Source organism: Dromiciops gliroides, chromosome 1 (assembly GCF_019393635.1).
Source record: "Dromiciops gliroides isolate mDroGli1 chromosome 1, mDroGli1.pri, whole genome shotgun sequence".
Taxonomy (NCBI): Eukaryota; Metazoa; Chordata; class Mammalia; order Microbiotheria; family Microbiotheriidae; genus Dromiciops; species Dromiciops gliroides.
The window spans coordinates 452,058,370-452,075,472 of record NC_057861.1 but is presented as its reverse complement, the minus strand read 5'-3'; positions in this window follow the sequence as shown (position 1 = coordinate 452,075,472).

Genomic DNA, 17,103 nt, shown 5'->3' with positions numbered 1-17,103 from the left:
TGTTGTTTGCTCATTTCCCCCCATACTATTTTTTGTCTTAGAGCTTTATGTTAAAATCAGGCTCTGTTCCTGGGGTGGGTGGGTGTGTGTGGATATGGTCCCAAGTTTTAGACTTTTTGCACGGTTGTTTTCAGAGTTAGTTCTGGGAATTTGAAAATTTTCAGTGCTTCAAGGTGGTATGATCTGGGGAGAGGTGTGGATACTGTTATCATCATCTGTACTCTGATCCTTACCTAGTAAGGGTGCATGATCACTTGAAGCCACAATACTGCTCAAGGGACCATGTTCCCATGGGAGGAAAAATGATACTAGTCTGCAAGTCCCCTTGGGACTTCAAGTGCTCCTCTTCTCCCTAAAACTGTAAACTCAACCTGGGTATGGGCAATGGAGTTGCCAAACTGTACTCTGTTCTATGCCCAGTGCTGGTACAGGGGTCCCATATAAAATCTTTCTGACCAGTTGCCAGATTCCCTTAATATCTTTTGCTTGAGAGTTCCCAAAGTTTCTATTGCTACCTCCAAGGCCCATAGCTGGTGTTAACATCACATGGGCTTTGGGCTAGTCTCTGCCCTAGGGTTACAGATCTCTCTTTCTTATCTCCTAAGTTGTCTTGAACTTGAAAAAAATGTCTCGCCCTGACCTTTTTTTTTTTCCCTCAGCTGCTTTATAATTTGATTTGAGGCATTATTTTAAAGTTGTTTGGAGGGAAATGTTGACAGAATTTGGCTTCTTCCATGTTGGCTTTACCCCTGGAAGTCCCCTTCATTACGGCTTGAGGGGAAATTTATTTTATGCCACTTCTAACACTAAAGTTATCACTGGTAACCTATTGTAGCTTACTGACACTTATAATGTACATCTTCACTACCCTTTGTGTAATTAGAAATAATGTGTTGATTGTAACAAGTCCCAGAATGTTAGAAGTTCTTCTCTATGAGATTCATTACCACCTAAGATACTGTTTTAACAAATCATGAAAAAAATGAATGAAGAATATAAAATGCCCAGATTGTAACATGCATCCCATCAATACGTACTATATATCTTGCAAAGGCACTGCAAATGGACAATGAGTCAGGTCCAGCATTCAATAAGAGGAAGAGAACAAGCTTGATTTCATTTGCAACATTATGCAGTGCATAATCCCTCACTTTTCCCTGAACCCCAAATTCATCTTTTTCATTCTAAAGTTCTTCTTGTGTTACTATTTGTTTGCACATCATAGAACAACATGCCCTCTGAACAAATTAAAAAAAATATAATCAATTAAAACTGAAATTAAAAAGTGGTAGAAGGCATTACATATGTATGAGTATACACACACATATATATACATATATATGTATATGTATATTCATTTTGTCCATTATAACTATCTATTTGTAATGGCTATATCTTTGTTTTCAAGGCAGCAATAAAAAGAAGGAAAATCTCCCATTTTTTACCCAAGCCAAACATATTCCTATTGGTTCCTGCTACCTTCTGCCTCTCAACATTTACCCTTTTCCAAATGCATTTTGCCCAAGCCTGCTGCTGCCCGCAGTTTACTGCCTCCAGCTATCCCCAGAACTTGATGTTTTCTTCTATACCATTTTCCCCAATATTATCCTCTTTGTCATTGTCCTCAGTGCTGGCCGCTCCCTCCAAGCCCGCCAGCTTTTATAACTGTCACTGTCCTCTCTGCTTAGAGCTGGATTATTGAGCAAGGACTCAAGACATGTGCCTCAGGACCCCTAAGGTGCAGGTTTCAAACCATTTGTTTACATGCTGCCTCCAGCCTACATATCATATTAGTCCTGTTATGTATTTGATAACACTATAAATATTTCCTTGCCTTTTGTCTTTCTGGGAGAGTCAGTATGACTTTGTATATAGTAAAAAGAGCATTGGATTTGGAGTCAGAAGGCCTGGATTCAAATTCTGACTCTGCTACTTATCAACTATATGAAACAGCAAATTTCTTAATCTCTTTGTACCTCAGTTTCTTCAATTGTAAAATGAGAAGATTAAATTTAATGATCTCTAAGGTCCCTAAATTCTATGATCTGCATGTCGATGTGTCCCTCAGTGCTGCAGTCTCAGAAACCCACCTGTTTATATAGAAGTTGCAGATGCCCACATATTGGTATTACAGGGTTTCTGCACATAGAATTTAGTGCTAGACTCCCCAAAAAATCCTAAAAGTGTAGGAAGGTTTCTTGTGGATTCACTTGTGTATTGTGCTACCATCAGCACAAAGGGCACTTCTTAATGATGCTTGGGCTGACAGTAGTTTTGTTTCTGGAAGCAACTTTGAAATGTTCACTCTTCAGTTTATTTTGCAGGGTCTCATTTTGTGAAGGATGAGTGTGTTAATCTTGATTCTAATTTAGTAAGGGCAGATTTTGGTCCTTACCCACAAATAATTCTAACAACTAATGAGTATGATAATATTGTGAGGTAGGTAATACAATTATTATCATCTTCATTGTGCAGATGAGTAAACTGAGGTTCTGAAAGTTTAAACAACAACTTATATTCTGGTAAGTGCTATAGCAAGGACTAAAACCCAGGTTATTTTTTTTTTATTGAAATAATTTTTTCATTTCTATCTTGCCTATTGCAAAAGTAAAAAGGAAAGGAGATATTTATAGAGTTAAAAAGCTTTTCTTTTTAGTTTGAAATTTATACAGATAATATAAAACCATTTTTACAGGCATCTAAATGAAGATTTTTCAGATTTTGACGTATATATAATTTGGTAGCAAATACATTGGATAAAACATGCTGCAGTTTTATAAAATATCCTATACTACCAAAATAATTCTTTTCTATCACATTCATTTCCCCCCTTTATTTATTACTCCCCTTTTTTGTGTTGTTACAGGTAATAGGTGAAGCTATTATTCTTGTGTTATTTGGGATAATGCATTATTTTTTCAGAATGCTTTATTTCATTTAATGTCTGTTATCTCCCCCATTAGAATATGAGCTCCTTTAAGGCAAAGACTATCTTTTGTTTCTTTTTGTAACCCCAAATGCTTGGCTCAGTGCCTGATACAGAGAATTGTTTACTGATTTGATTGTCAGTTTTTCTCTAATTGCTTTTGTTTGATTTTTACATTTGCTCTAGTTTCTTTGCTTCACAAGTTGTAATACAATACCTTATCATGGCATGGCGGTACCATTGACTTTTTGAAGGGTATGCCACAAGGGAATAAATGTTGGCATATTCTGCCCTGCTAGAAAGTCCCAGAAGTAACTTTTGCCCTCTGCCACCAAGAGGATGTCAGCTTGCTTCTTGCTACCCACTGTCATTTCCAGAACCTCTCTTGGCTGCCATCATTTAGCAAATTCTTGTCCTTTGAGTTTTACTTCACCTATCTATAGTGCTCTCTCCAGAAGTTTGTTGCTGTTATCTATCAGCCTCTGGTTCACTTCCCTTATTTCTCAAGGAATCCAGTATTTGATCTTCCTCTTAATGCCAACCTCTTCCTTCATAATCAATTAACCAACCAGCCAACTAAGCAACTAACCAACCAACCAACCAACCAACCAACCAACCAAACAAACAAAGAGCATTTATTAAGGACATACTATGTTCCAGGCATTATTCTACATATAGATGATACAAAGACAAAAATAAAAAACAACCCATACCTGCTCTCAAGTAACAAATTATGTTAAAGCATTTTTATATTCATATTGATGTTCCTGTAATCTAATCCAAATTACAGATTAAGCACTTATTTTGTGTGAGTCAGAGTGCAACCAAGTTTGTGGAGGGAAAGGACAGTAACAATTACAGCACCCGGGATAGTCTTTCTGTACAGGAAGGTACATGAGCTTATCCTTCAAGAAAACTATAGATTCTAAGAGGTGGAGGTGAGGTGGGAGTGCTTTTTCAGCAGGAGGAATATTTTATGAGAAAAGCATGGAGGTGAGAGTTGGAGTGTTGACTTTAAGGAACAGCAAGGAAACAAGTTTGGACAGAATCATAATGTAGATGCCTATGAATGTCATTTTGAATTTTCTTCTTAAATTTCAAATACAGAAAAAGCTTTTAATACTACAAATATCTCCTTAACGTTTGATTTGCTGAATAGGCGAGATGCAAAAATAAATGGTTGAGTCAGAAGACATGGGTTGAACAGAGTGTGTGAATAGGAGTGATGTTGAAAAGTCTGAAAAGGTAGCCTGAGCCCAGGATGTGAAGGATCGACTTACTCCCAAGCTACTGAATACTGCTAGAGGGAAATGCAAAGCCATGCTGACTGAATCCATAATGAATACCCATTATTTAATAAGTGTTGCCTGACAATCCTTCTATTCTTTCTTGAATGACTCCACACCATCCCTTCTCTTTTTAAACTCTCTGTCCCTAAGTAAATGACTTTCCTCTTCACTGAAATCAGTCATCCACTGTGAGCTCCCTTATATTTATAACTCCATGCTTCAGAAATCCTTGATATCTTCATACATCTTCTTCTTCATTGCACTAATCTTTAAATAGAATTTCCTTTCTCCTTACCATTGCTAACTCCTCTTTTTGTACTCTTATTCTATCCCTCCCATCTTTTCTGGGAGTTTGTAAATTATGCTTTCTTTACCTCTCATCTTCAATCTCTCCATGTTTGCTGGTATCTTCTTTACTACCTACAAATATAGGGAAGGTGTCTCCTTTAAAAAAAAACAACCAAACTTTAATGGACCCTGCTTTTCCCTCAAATGATCATCTTATAGCTCTTTCCTTCACAGAGTGAAATAGTCAAGAAAACAACATGCAGAGTAACTACAACAATGTGAGTAAGAAGAATACCACCCTAAAAAATTAAAAGTAAATGTAACAAAATTATAAAGAAAAAAGGGGGACAAAAGTAAGCAAAACTGACCAATATATTGAAAAAGTGTAAAAATGTGTGCAACATGTTATATCCATGGATCTCCATGAAGGAGTATATTGGGGGTGTCTTCTCATATTTCTCCATTTGAGTCCCACTTGATCTTTATGTGTCCTTTCTGTAGTGCCCTTTGTGATTGTTGTACTACTCAATTTTTGCTTTATTATGTTAGCATCTAATGTCTCTAGTCTAAGGGGCTATTAAAAAGTATACCCAGAGTACAAATATGGACCAGCTATTGAACAGACAGTAAGACATCGCTGAATCTAGAGTCACAAAGACCTTAGTTCAAATCTAGCCTTGGACACTTACACTAGCTGTGTGACCCTGGCAAATCATTTAGCATCTATTTGCCTGAATTTCCTCAACTGATATACATGCAACTTTTTCTTCCTAGTTTGTAAGCTTCTATTAGACAGATACCTTATCATTTAAAAAATATTATTTCACAGTGCTCAGTTCAGTACTATGCAACTTGGGAGCAATTAATGCAATTTAAAAATACTTGTTAGTTTAATTGATTCCATGTGTTTGTACATACATTTATACAGTCCTTTAAGATTTGCAAAGACTTAACACAAATTATCTTCTTTGGTCCAAATGATAATTCCTTGAGGCAAATATCACAGGCATTTTTATCCTCATTTTATGGATGAGGAAACTGAGGCACAGAGAATTAAGTGACTTGCCCACGGTCACACAGCTAGTAAGTGATTGAGATAGAATTTGAATTCCAAAATCCTGTATTCTATCCAACTATACAAGATCTTCCTGGCTTCAACACTAGCCAGCTATCTTCTATGCCATACTGCCTCTGTCTGTATGTGTATTTACAGTGACCTGGTGCTAGTTTAGTGTTTGTTTACCAAAACTGTCACCCTTAAGAAATCAGCTAGATGGTATATGACTTTCAATCTTGTGGGAAGGATAAATATCTCAAGGTATTGCCATTTTAGGGATTGCAAGAAGCTAGGTGTTTGTTTTATCTCCCTACCTCCCTCCTTCCCTCTCCCACCTTCCTTCTCCGTCCTTCCCTGTCCCTGCACCTGTCCCTGTCCTTGTCCTTCTCCCCCTCCTTCCCTCCCCCCTCCCTCTCTTCATTTCTCTCTCTCTCTCTCTCTCTCTCTCTCTCTCTCTCTCTCTCTCTCTCTCTCTCTCTCTCAATTAAGAAGGTATATCTGGTTGGAAGAAATATTCTGTCACTTTAGAGAAAACTTTAGGTGTTGGGAAGTTTGCTTCTCCTTGGGTATCCCCAGTTAGTTGCCATATCGCATGTGGGATCCCTGTGCATCATGTCAGCTATGAAATAGAATCATATTTGGAAAGCAAGTGTTTTCCATGTCACTTTGAACTCGTGTGCACTCTAGGTACGTCTGTTCTAGCACCCCAGCTTTCTCAGCCATAACTAATACATTCTTTACACTGAGACAAGCTTTACTAAGTACTGGCCTGGGTAGAGAAGTGTTCCTGGAGTGAAGGCATTTGAAAGACATTTTAATACGGTGGCACCATGCAGAGGACATTAATCTTTCTTGTGATTTCCTCTTATTGTAACAATGAAAAGACTTCTAATGTGCAAACCTCGTTAAATCAATCATCCTTGGGAATTTAGATGCACAGTATGATAAAGGCAACAACTCTCTGTACCTTGAGGCAATTTTCCATATGCTTTGAATGCTAGGATTTTGGAAAAATAAGCATTTTGATGGATTTGTGATAATGTTTAAAAAAATGCAATGTTCGATTTGGACTTTATTATCCAAAAGAAATACATACATAGTCCTAAATTATTAATGTTTTAGGCTTTAGTTGTAATTAATATTTGTTTTCTTTGATGTCTGAGATCTATTCTTTTTCTCTTTCAAGCTGTTTTTCCTTGGGTTTTTTACTCTGGGGTTGCTTGACTCCTCGGTAGGGGAAGTAGGTTTGAAATGCTTTAATTCTACTTCTTACTTCAGTTTCTTAAGCAACAATTTATTTTTGGTTCTAGTCTAAGAGGTCATGAAAAAGTATACCCAGAGTACAAATATGAATTAGGCATCGAACAGACAGTAATATACAGCTGAATCTAGAGTCATGAAGAGCTTAGTTTAAATCAAGCCTTGGACACTTACATTAGCTATGTGACCCTGAATAAGTCAGGAAGATCTGAGTTGAAATCTATCCTCAAACACCTACTAGCTATGTGACCCTGGGCAAGTCACTTAACCCTCATTACCTGCCAAGTGGGGGTCACAGAGAGTCAGGCATTAGTCAACAACAACAAAAACAACAACATAGCACCTACCTACTTCCCAGAGTTGTCATGAGGATAAAATGAGATGATATTTGTAAAGTACTTTGCAAACTTTAAAGAGCTCTATAAATGCTAACTAACTGTTGTTATTCCTACACAGAGGGGGATTGCTATATAATAAATAATCAGAGAATGATTATAGTTATTTGAGAGGCTAGTGTTCAAACCTCACTGATATTCAGCAACAAGGCTACTTAGCTATTTTACATTTCACCTCTACTGAGTACATTCAGTTCCATCAGGGCCAAGGGAACTCCTACATTCCCTTTTGTCAGCTAGTTCACCTCTCCCGCTGTTCCCACTGCAACTGCTTTGGTAACTGATACTCCCCTGCTCAGGTGTCTAGGAAAGGCGGAAGACACCAGATGTCTTTTGAGATCTCACATGGCCCTTTACCATACAAAAGAAGTCATAAACCAGAGACAGCCCCATCTCACATACAGGCTTGCCTAGGAGTCTGTGAGCTTATAGCTTCGAGCCCACTGGGGAGCTACCCTTCTCTCTCAAATGACTTTTGGGATCTCAAATCAAGGCTTGTAGGAGGAAGGAACATGAAGGGTGGGGATTGCTCCTTTAGTATAACCACAGAGTTCTGACTCGACAGCTAACAGAGTCTTCACAGCCGACAGAGAATCAGAGATATCTAGACCTGCTCTCAAGTATAGGTCTCCTCCCCCCATCCAAGAAGAATCCTCAAAGGGTTGCTACATACACATTGTTGGGAGGCAGTACAGAGTAGTGGATAGAGGGTCAGCCCCATTGATAGCATGATTTAGGTTCAGGTCCTACTTCTGAGAGGTTCTATGGCTTTGAGAAAGTCCTTTAACTTCTCAGTGTCCCAGGGAACTTTCTCAAGATTATATATTGCAGAATTGGTCATGACAAACATTTATAGTGGGAGTTTTGTTACCAGGAGATCTCCCCATAGATAAAAATCACAGGCTGGGATTCCAGATTCTGCCCTTTCCCCAGCACCATGGTTCACCCTCCATTCCTCTCCGAAATCTGTTGTTATTATTTGAAAGACATGGTGGTACAGGGAAGAATGGAAATGGCCAAGAAAATCCCAAGTAGAGCTAGTCTCTGAAGACCGTGCTTGGGACACATAGAAAGTACTTAATAAATGCTTTTCTTTCAAGATAAAATGTCCTCAGGGATTCATTCAGTCAGATGATGTCCATATTTAACTTTCTCTGGTTTTAAGTAAGGTACATTGGGAAGCTATAATAAGTCCAGGGTCCTGTTGAATTACCTCTTGTGTCCAGACAGGCCATGTCTACACAGTAGCAACATGAAAGAAATAAACTAGAGTATATATAGCTGTGAGTTCTGGAATTTTAATGTCAGAATCAGATTGACCAGAGAAAATGTTTAATCCAAACATTTGCAGTCAACTGCTTCTTTTTACTTCTTTGAGGAAAGAAACTCATTCAACATATATATTTTTTTTGTTATTGGGCTTGTTCTAGGATAATAACTCAAGGACTTGACTGCTTTGTGCCACATTGTGATCAAGGAGTCTCTTGCCATGTTTTTACAGCCTCTGGTTCATAATCTATTTCAGGTCATGTAGGTTGAATCAGAGACAGGGGTGAAAGGGCATTGGTGAGTGCTTCCCATGCTCAGCAAGAGGGACTGCACTGGAGGTCAAAATGGAGTGAGGACCCCGGGTAGCCCACGAATTAATAGCATGTGGTGAACTCGATTTTCCAAATATATAAACTTCTTGATTATAAACTTGGCATTCAGGGAAGCTATGTTAACTCTTTCAGGACAGAAATATAAATTTATGTCACGTCTCTGTGAGGACAGAACTTTTTCTATTGTGTATGACATTATCTCCCTCTGCTTTGTTTTGGATCTCCCTCATGTGACACTGAGTTATTAAAAGCAGAGCCAAAATGTGTGGAAAGTGTGTTCTTAAAAAAACAGTGCATGTTTAATTTTGTGAAACTTTAAAAACCAAGTATCTCATGTATAAAGAGACACCATTTTATGAGATATTTATAGAATGGAAACATTTTGCAAAACGGAGATTACATTCTACACTCACAGAAAATAGGAGGGAGCAGCCATTTTAAAGAAGTCAATGATTGTGCTGTTTTGCATCACAAAGAGATGGCTGACTCAGTAATCCCACAAGCATTTGTCAAATACAGGCTTCCCTTGGGAGAAGGTTTTTTACTAAGCACCACAGCCTTGAAAGAAAAGTAGGACATTTGATGTATTTACACGTGGATAACAGCATTACATGACATCTTAGTAAACTTACACTATCTGTTAATTGACAGTTCAGATCTTCTTGGCTCAGGGGAAAGCAACAACTGTGTGAAAGAAGTAAACCATTAATTTACTGGGTTATAGCCAGTGAGGTAAATGATTCAACTCATCACTTAATATATATAGTATCTACATTCATGTGTATGTGTTTATATATGGTACCTTTTCAGACTTTAAGAAAAAAATTCTGTAAAGGTATCTAGGTAGCTAGTATCATACTTTTCTCGTCATCATCTTAATGCTGATGCATTCATTTATGTAAAGTCCTTGATAAATCCTAAAGCACTAAATAAATATCTATTTGATTATTTATTGATATTATATTTTAAACATAATTATTGAAAATTATAACACAATATCAATATATAATATATTATTATATAATATACAACAGTTATATACTATATATAATAAACTAATTATATATTATATGCAATAACAATAGTGGCCGTAATAGACTTGTGTGGTGCTTTGTTAAACATTGCAGACTGAATTAAACAGATCTGATTGCTGTTTTAGGAGTGTCTAACTTGAGTTCATCTAGTAGCCCATCTTAGTTAACTTTAGTTTGCACTAATTCGAAATCATTTCAGACAGAGGAGGTTTCAGTCTGTCCTTAAAGATGTTTAAAGAATGAGTTAACAGGACTTCTCCTAGTAACCAAATTCTTCTTTTTATCTAAATAAAATTGATCATACTGCTGCTGGGCCATTTCCTCTTGACCTGCCCTCTGGGGAGATGGGGGAGGAGAAGGTTTCCATCCTCTGTGTAATGGCCCTTTGTATAATTTTAGATTTCAAAACTCACATTGGCTGGTAGAGTGCACTGTTTCATTGAGCTGATGCTTAGCCAGTCACATGCAAGGACCGTTCTGCAGAATCTTTTTCTATCGAGCTTAGAAGGTTTTTATGTCAAACGCTTCATGTGACCTTACTTTTACCTTCTACTAATTGCTCTGTATCTGACTCCTTTCCAATCCTGAGAGCTGTAGAAGCAGCAGCAAGATGGGAGGTAGCAACAACTGTGGAGAAAGAAGGGGCAATGACGTAACTGTCTTGGAAGGAAGGAAGCTCAGTAGGTAAAGATCCTCTTTAGGAATCTGAAGATCTGGGTTCTAGGATGCTCTATCCCATTTATTACCTGTAGGACTCTGGGCAAATCACTTAACCTTTCTTTGTCCTCATTATCCCATCTGTAAAATATGAAGCCTGCAGAATTTAAGAAGTATAGGCTTAGAAAAGAAGCAATTTAGTCCAAACTTCTTATATTGCAGCTGAAAAACTGTGGTCCAGAGATGTTAGGTGAGTAGCCCAATTAGCAGCAGAGGCAGTAAGTGAGCCTGAGTCAAAAGTATACATATTTATGGTTCATTTTAAATAGGTTTTAAATCCCCTCTCCTTACAGAATAGACACGTTATTACACCACATTACATGTAAATATGGTAGAACCTTGTGAGGTGGCTTCAGGTAGGATGTATGCTCTTCAGACTCTGGGAACAAATGGATTCTTTGGATTATTCTGCTTCCTTGCTCCACTTCTGACTGCCTGGACTTTTCTACCTCCTCCAGAGCAGCCTAGCTTCCTCCCTCTCCAATCCACCAGCACGCTTTTATGTATTGTCTCTCCCATTACAATATAGGCTCTTTAAGGATAGGGACTGTATTTTGGGCTGGTATTTCTATTCCCAGCAATTAGCACAGTGCTTGGCCACCAGCCAGGTGGTACAGTGATGCATCTGGGCCTAGAGTCAGGATGAGGAGTTCAAATTTGACCTTGGACATTTGCAACTTGTGTGATCCTAGGCTACTCACATAACCTCTGTTAGTTTCAGTTTCTTCAACTGTGAAATGGAGATGAGCTCCCAGGTGAGCAACAATTGAGATAATATTTGTAAAGCACTTAGCACAGTGTCTGGCACATAAATGACACTAAATAAATCCTTCCTTCTTCCTTCCCTCTCTCCCTCCTTTCCTTCCTTCCTTCCTTCCTTCCTTCCTTTCTTCCTTCCTTCCTTCCTTCCTTCCTTCCTTCCTTCCTTCCTTCCTTCCTTCCTTCCTTCCTTCCTTCCTTCCTTCCTTCCTTCCTTCCTTCCTTCCTCCCTCCCTCTTTTCCTCCCTCTCTCATTATCTGCCTCCTTTTCTTCCTTGCACAAGGTAAATGCTAATGAATGCTCTATCTACCTATCTGTCTGTCTGTCTCTCATCCATCCATCCATTTATCCATCTATCCATCCATCTTTTGTTTAAAAGCCAGGCAGGTTTCCTTAAGGATTCCAGGATCAGAGGGCAACACAGGGGTCAGCAGAGAGTCTTGCACATCCATCTGAGATATGGTCTGGCAGGGAAGTCCAGGTATCCCCCAGCACATTTGGCCTTAATAATGCCTGTCCTTTTGACCTCAAACAGTTGTGAAGCTTAAAGGACATACAGTATGTTCTGATCCTTTACAAACTGCCAATTTCTCTACAAATGTGAGGTGCCATTGTTATTTGAAAACATTTACAGGAGGACAGCTAGCAGGTCATGTTTTAGCCAGGAATGTTCGAGCCCTATTCATATAATTCTGGGTTAAAATAAACAAAGCTCAGAACAAATTGTGTGAGAGAGAATCTGTGGAAATACATGAGAATGGAATTTTTAAAGCTTGACTTTTTTTTTTTTTTGGTAAAGGAGAGTGCAAACTGTTAGTTGTGTGCCCCATTTCCTCTTTTCCATGCCTTCTGGCTCAATGATTCTGTTTGTAAGGGCAAAGTACTTGAACTTGGCTCTGCTTCTTGTCCCATTCATCCTTCTCTTGTCATCCCAGGGTTCTTTTGGTGGCCTTTGCAAATGTGTATGTTCCTCCATATAAGGAAAGGAATCCAGTAGTTACCGTCATCATTTATTTGCCACCTCACCCATACTGTTGATATTCTGCTTGCTGTGGCTGCCTTGTTTGGATGGTCTATGCCTGGTGCCTGACTTATTTGGGCTCTTCACCCATTCTTTGGTCTGTCACTGCCTACACAGATAATGACATACTCATTTTTGTGCTCAAATCTTTCTTTGCTTGCTTCCCATGTCTGAATTTCATACCTTATCCTGGACTAAATAATTTCTATTGGGGTTTTATGCCTATGTGAAAGGGAGCCTAAGTATAGCCAGAAACCTCTTTGGGGCCAAAATCTGTTTACTTCATTCTATCTATGTTTGCTGTATGGTTTAGGAGATTATAGACTCAACCTGTGTTCCCAGATTGTATACTGGCAGCCCCTAATTTATGAAGTGGTGGTATTAGCAAAGTTTGCTAGCTATTTAGGACTTGGAACATTTTCCCATAGAAGTAAAGTCATGAATAGATCCTATTCATATTGAATGTCAATGTTGGGGGGAGGGGTGACAGGGAGGGAAGAAAAAAGGAAAAAAGTTACATGATAACAATATATTTTTTAAAGGAATAATAAGATAACAAGTTATACATAATAGATTTTCAGTTTCACATGCAATCTTTTTTTCTATCTTACTATGTTATGGAAATACTTGTTTTATTTTTTAAGTTCAGAATAAAATAAATTTAAAAACCCACCACTACACACACACACACACACTGCAAATTACTTTCCTTATAACTATCCTTGGGAAGGGGGTGGAGAGATAGGATGTTGATTTTCTCCATTTTACAGATGATGAATCTGAGGCTCATAAGGGTTGAGAGGTTTTCCCTTAGACACATAGCTAGTAACAGAGCTGGGACTTGAACTCAGGAATTCTGATTCTAAGTCACATGCTCTTTCTATTATACCACACAAGTTGCCAGAGTGGTTGAAAGAATTGTGTCTAAAACCAGGAAAGAAGTCTAGCTTATCCCACTAGCCCTAAGGAAGTAACCAGAGTCTCTCACTCTTGAACTGGTCTGGAGGCAGGATAGACAGCAGGGAGAAATTGAATCTCTGGGCTGTTATTACTTTGGACAGTTATACTGCAGTAGAGGGAGAGAGTCAAGTGAGACCTCAGTGGGTAAGATGCAGTGCAATTCTTGGGAGTCTGGTTACCTGGGGGTGGGAGTGGAACTTCCCTGTTGGCCTTTTTATTTCCATCCTTTGTGTATCCTCCCTAGGGGAAAAGTCCTGTGCTCTAAAATGTTTGAAGTCTTAGGCACAGAATTCCACAAAGGGCTGGGGTAGTCATGACTCCCCAGTCTGTCCCCATCTGTCCTTGATAGCTGCATCCTGAATAATATCTTCTATAACCTAGCTTGTTCTCTTAGGTTTATCTGTGGTGGAGAGTGAGAGTCCCTGATATGCAAGAATATCTGACCCTCTTTCAAAGGTCATCTAACGATAAGGTTCCCATTCATATCTTTGTGTCTGAGGACTGATATAATTGCTCCACTCAGAATATCTGGAACTTTCCTGTTGGTTAAGTATTGATCACTCTTCCAGTGGAATTGATGAAAAAGAAACCAATCCGTGTCCTCTCTTGGTAAGTGGATAAATAAAAAAGGCAGACAACTTTTTCCCCTTTAGAGTGATTCCCACTGAGTGTGGGGAAGTAGAAGGAAAGGGGATCATTTGGAGTCTTCTTGGCAGGGAACCCTTCCACTGCTGCCATCACCACCACCACCACCACCACCACCACCGTCATCAACAACAATGAGATATTTGTAAAATGCTTAGAATTGGTTCCTGGCCCACGGTGGGGACCTATATAAATACTTATTTCCTTCCCTTCTTTTCCCTTTCCCCAATCATAACTAATACTTACATAGCACTTTAAAGTTTATGAAATCGGGGGCAGCTAGGTGGCACAGTGTATAAAGCACTGGCCCTGGAATCAGGAGGTCCTGAGTTCAAATCTGACCTCAGACACTTGACACTTACTAGCTGTGTGACCTTGGGCAAGTCACTTAACCCCCATTGCCTCATCAAAAACAAAAAATAAAATCTTTCAAAAAAAAAGTTTATGAAATCCTCACAGCAACCTTGTGAGATAGGCACCCTTATTAACCTCATTTTTACAGGTGAGGAAACTGGGCCCAAAAGAGATAAAGTACCTCACCTAGGATTATACATCAAGTACCCAAGGCAGGATTTGAAATCAGGTCTCCCTGACTCCAAATCTAGTACTATCTCCTACCGATCCACCTAGCTGCCTCAGTTTTACACTTTGTTCTTTCACCTTCCCAATACGGATGGCATCCTGGGAATTAATGGTCCTGGTGAATCACCGGTTAGAGTCCTTGCACATTGCCTTACAGATAGTAGTCTAAGACCCTTAGTAATGTTTGCTGAATGAAATGTTGCAGTAGAAGCCTCCTCATGTTTAGTGAGGCTCCACAGGTAGAGAGGCCACTCTGTGTTGTGAAGGGCCTCTCCTCATGTGGTTCAAAGGGAGGCAGAGGCTACTTTTTTAGTTTCTTATCTATTCGCCCTTCTCCAAGGGAGATTTTTCTTATTGCCAGGAGGGGAAGAAGGAAGTTGGGGCTGGAGGCCAATGCTCTGTTTCCTTAGAGAAAGGGGGTACTGTGCTCAAAGTTTATCTGCCCCCTTTAGGGGGGATTGATTTTGTCATTTTCGGGGGAAAGAAGGACCCCGAGCTTAATATCCAAGGCATGACTCCTTTCCCACCAAGTAACATTTTCACAATTAACATACATAGAGTATAACAAAGAAGTCCACTCATCCAAATAGAAATTGGAGAAGGTATGCATAGGAGGATATATACCAGACTATACAGAATGAAGGAACTCTCCACTGGGAGTAAGATAACTCAACCAAGAGACAATGTCCTAGATCTCAAACAAGGGGAAACTCTCTGCAGTCTTTAGGGTAACACACTGAGAATATGGACATGATGGAGACTGTCCTTTCTTCCCATGTGTTCTTAGAGTCTTTCCCTTCAGAAAACAGAAGTGAGCTTGGCTTCTTGCTTCTCTCAAGATGCCGAAAGCCAGGAGCACTCAAATGATGAGTCTCCAAAGGAAGGGACAGAGAACTGAAGCTCTTGCCTCTTGTCAACTCCATCTGGCTCTCATGTAGGGCAGGGCCTTCATTACCAATGGAAGAGTGTCCATCATTGAGAAGAAGTGTGCCCCATACCAATGGGCTTAGAGAAATGATATAGGATCTGTCAGCTGCTCTAAAAGGAAACTTTTCCCTGAGTACTGCCTCAAGTGCTTTTGGGCTTTTGGCAGTTCTTGTTCTCTGCCAGATGTAGCCCCTGATGTTCTGAGCCAGCCAGTTGTTTTCTGTAGGGACTCCCAAGATGCCTCCACCATGCACAGCTTGCACTTTCTTATCAACTCCAGAGGACAGTCAATAGCAAAGGTCACTGTCCGTCTCTCCAATGCCAACTGTGAAGTCACGTTACATTAAAAAATGGCTACGAGGAAGTTTTAAATTACATTCCACAGGCATTTCCATTTTCCTGCTGAATTTAAATTCATATGGACATGATAAAAAAATGAGTGAGACACTGACAGAGAAACAGAACAGGGAGAGGAGAGAGCTAATGTAGGAGCTGCAAGTGTCCACATTACTTACTACACATCCTATTTAGAGCAAGGACATCAGAGCAAGAGAAGCTGGAACAGTTTGATTCTGGTATTGTTTGTGAAAATACTGTGACAGTTTTTCAGATTAAGAAAACCTTCACACCAATTCCACTTATGTGTACTTACTGTTCTTTTGTGTGCTTCCAGAGTGAAAGCTTTTAGTGTAAATTTTATTGTACCCACTGCAATTTTATTATGAATCTGATGTTTCTTTTGTGTATCTGGAGACACCACAGGTAATAACCTCTTGCCAGGCTGTACTGTGACCGAAGGGTGATTCTCTTGCATGTTCAGAATTCAGTGTGTTTGAATATGTGTGTGATGTTCCTGAGGGCAATCTGTCTTCAGTAGTTCAATCCTTGGTTTTTCATATGATTCAGTCATGGGTACTTGTGTACAAGTATTTTCCATTTCATCTTCTAGAACAGTAGAAACATTTCTAGACTGCTGGAGGGACTTGCATGAATAGATAGATAAAGCATGTATTAAGGTCTTACCAGAAAGCTTCCTAACCACTTTGGGTCTGATTGGAAATATTCTGAGATTGGGAATTCCATGCTGTGAAAGAGCTGTCATTAGGGAGGGATTAATAATAGCCCATTAAAAGGCCCTAGTTCAAGTGGAAATGGCATGAATTTGTTGATAGGCAAGCAAGGACAAAGTATGATTGAGCCATGTGACTGGGTGAAGTCTTAAATTTCAATGGGGTAGGTAAACTTCTAGCCAACAATGCTGAGCTTCATTTATCTACTGTGATATCAACATGTTCCCATTGAATTTCAGTAGAAAGACCTTCTGGAGTCTAATAGAATTTATTGTGTAACATGTTGGTCTTTAAAGAAACAATGGGGGCAGCTACATGGCATAGTGGATAGAGCACTGGCCCTGAAGTTAGGAGGACCTGAGTTCAAATCCGGCCTCAGACACTTAACACTTACTAGCCGTGTGACCCTGGGCAAGTCACTTAACTCCAATTGCCTCACCAAAAAAAAAAAAAAAAAAAAAAAAAGAAACAATGCTGTATTTATTTGGCTTCTTTTGCTTTATGTGATTAGATGGTTCTGACACTGAGACAGGTTCCATTTTCCCTTTCTTGATTGATTTTATCAATGTGG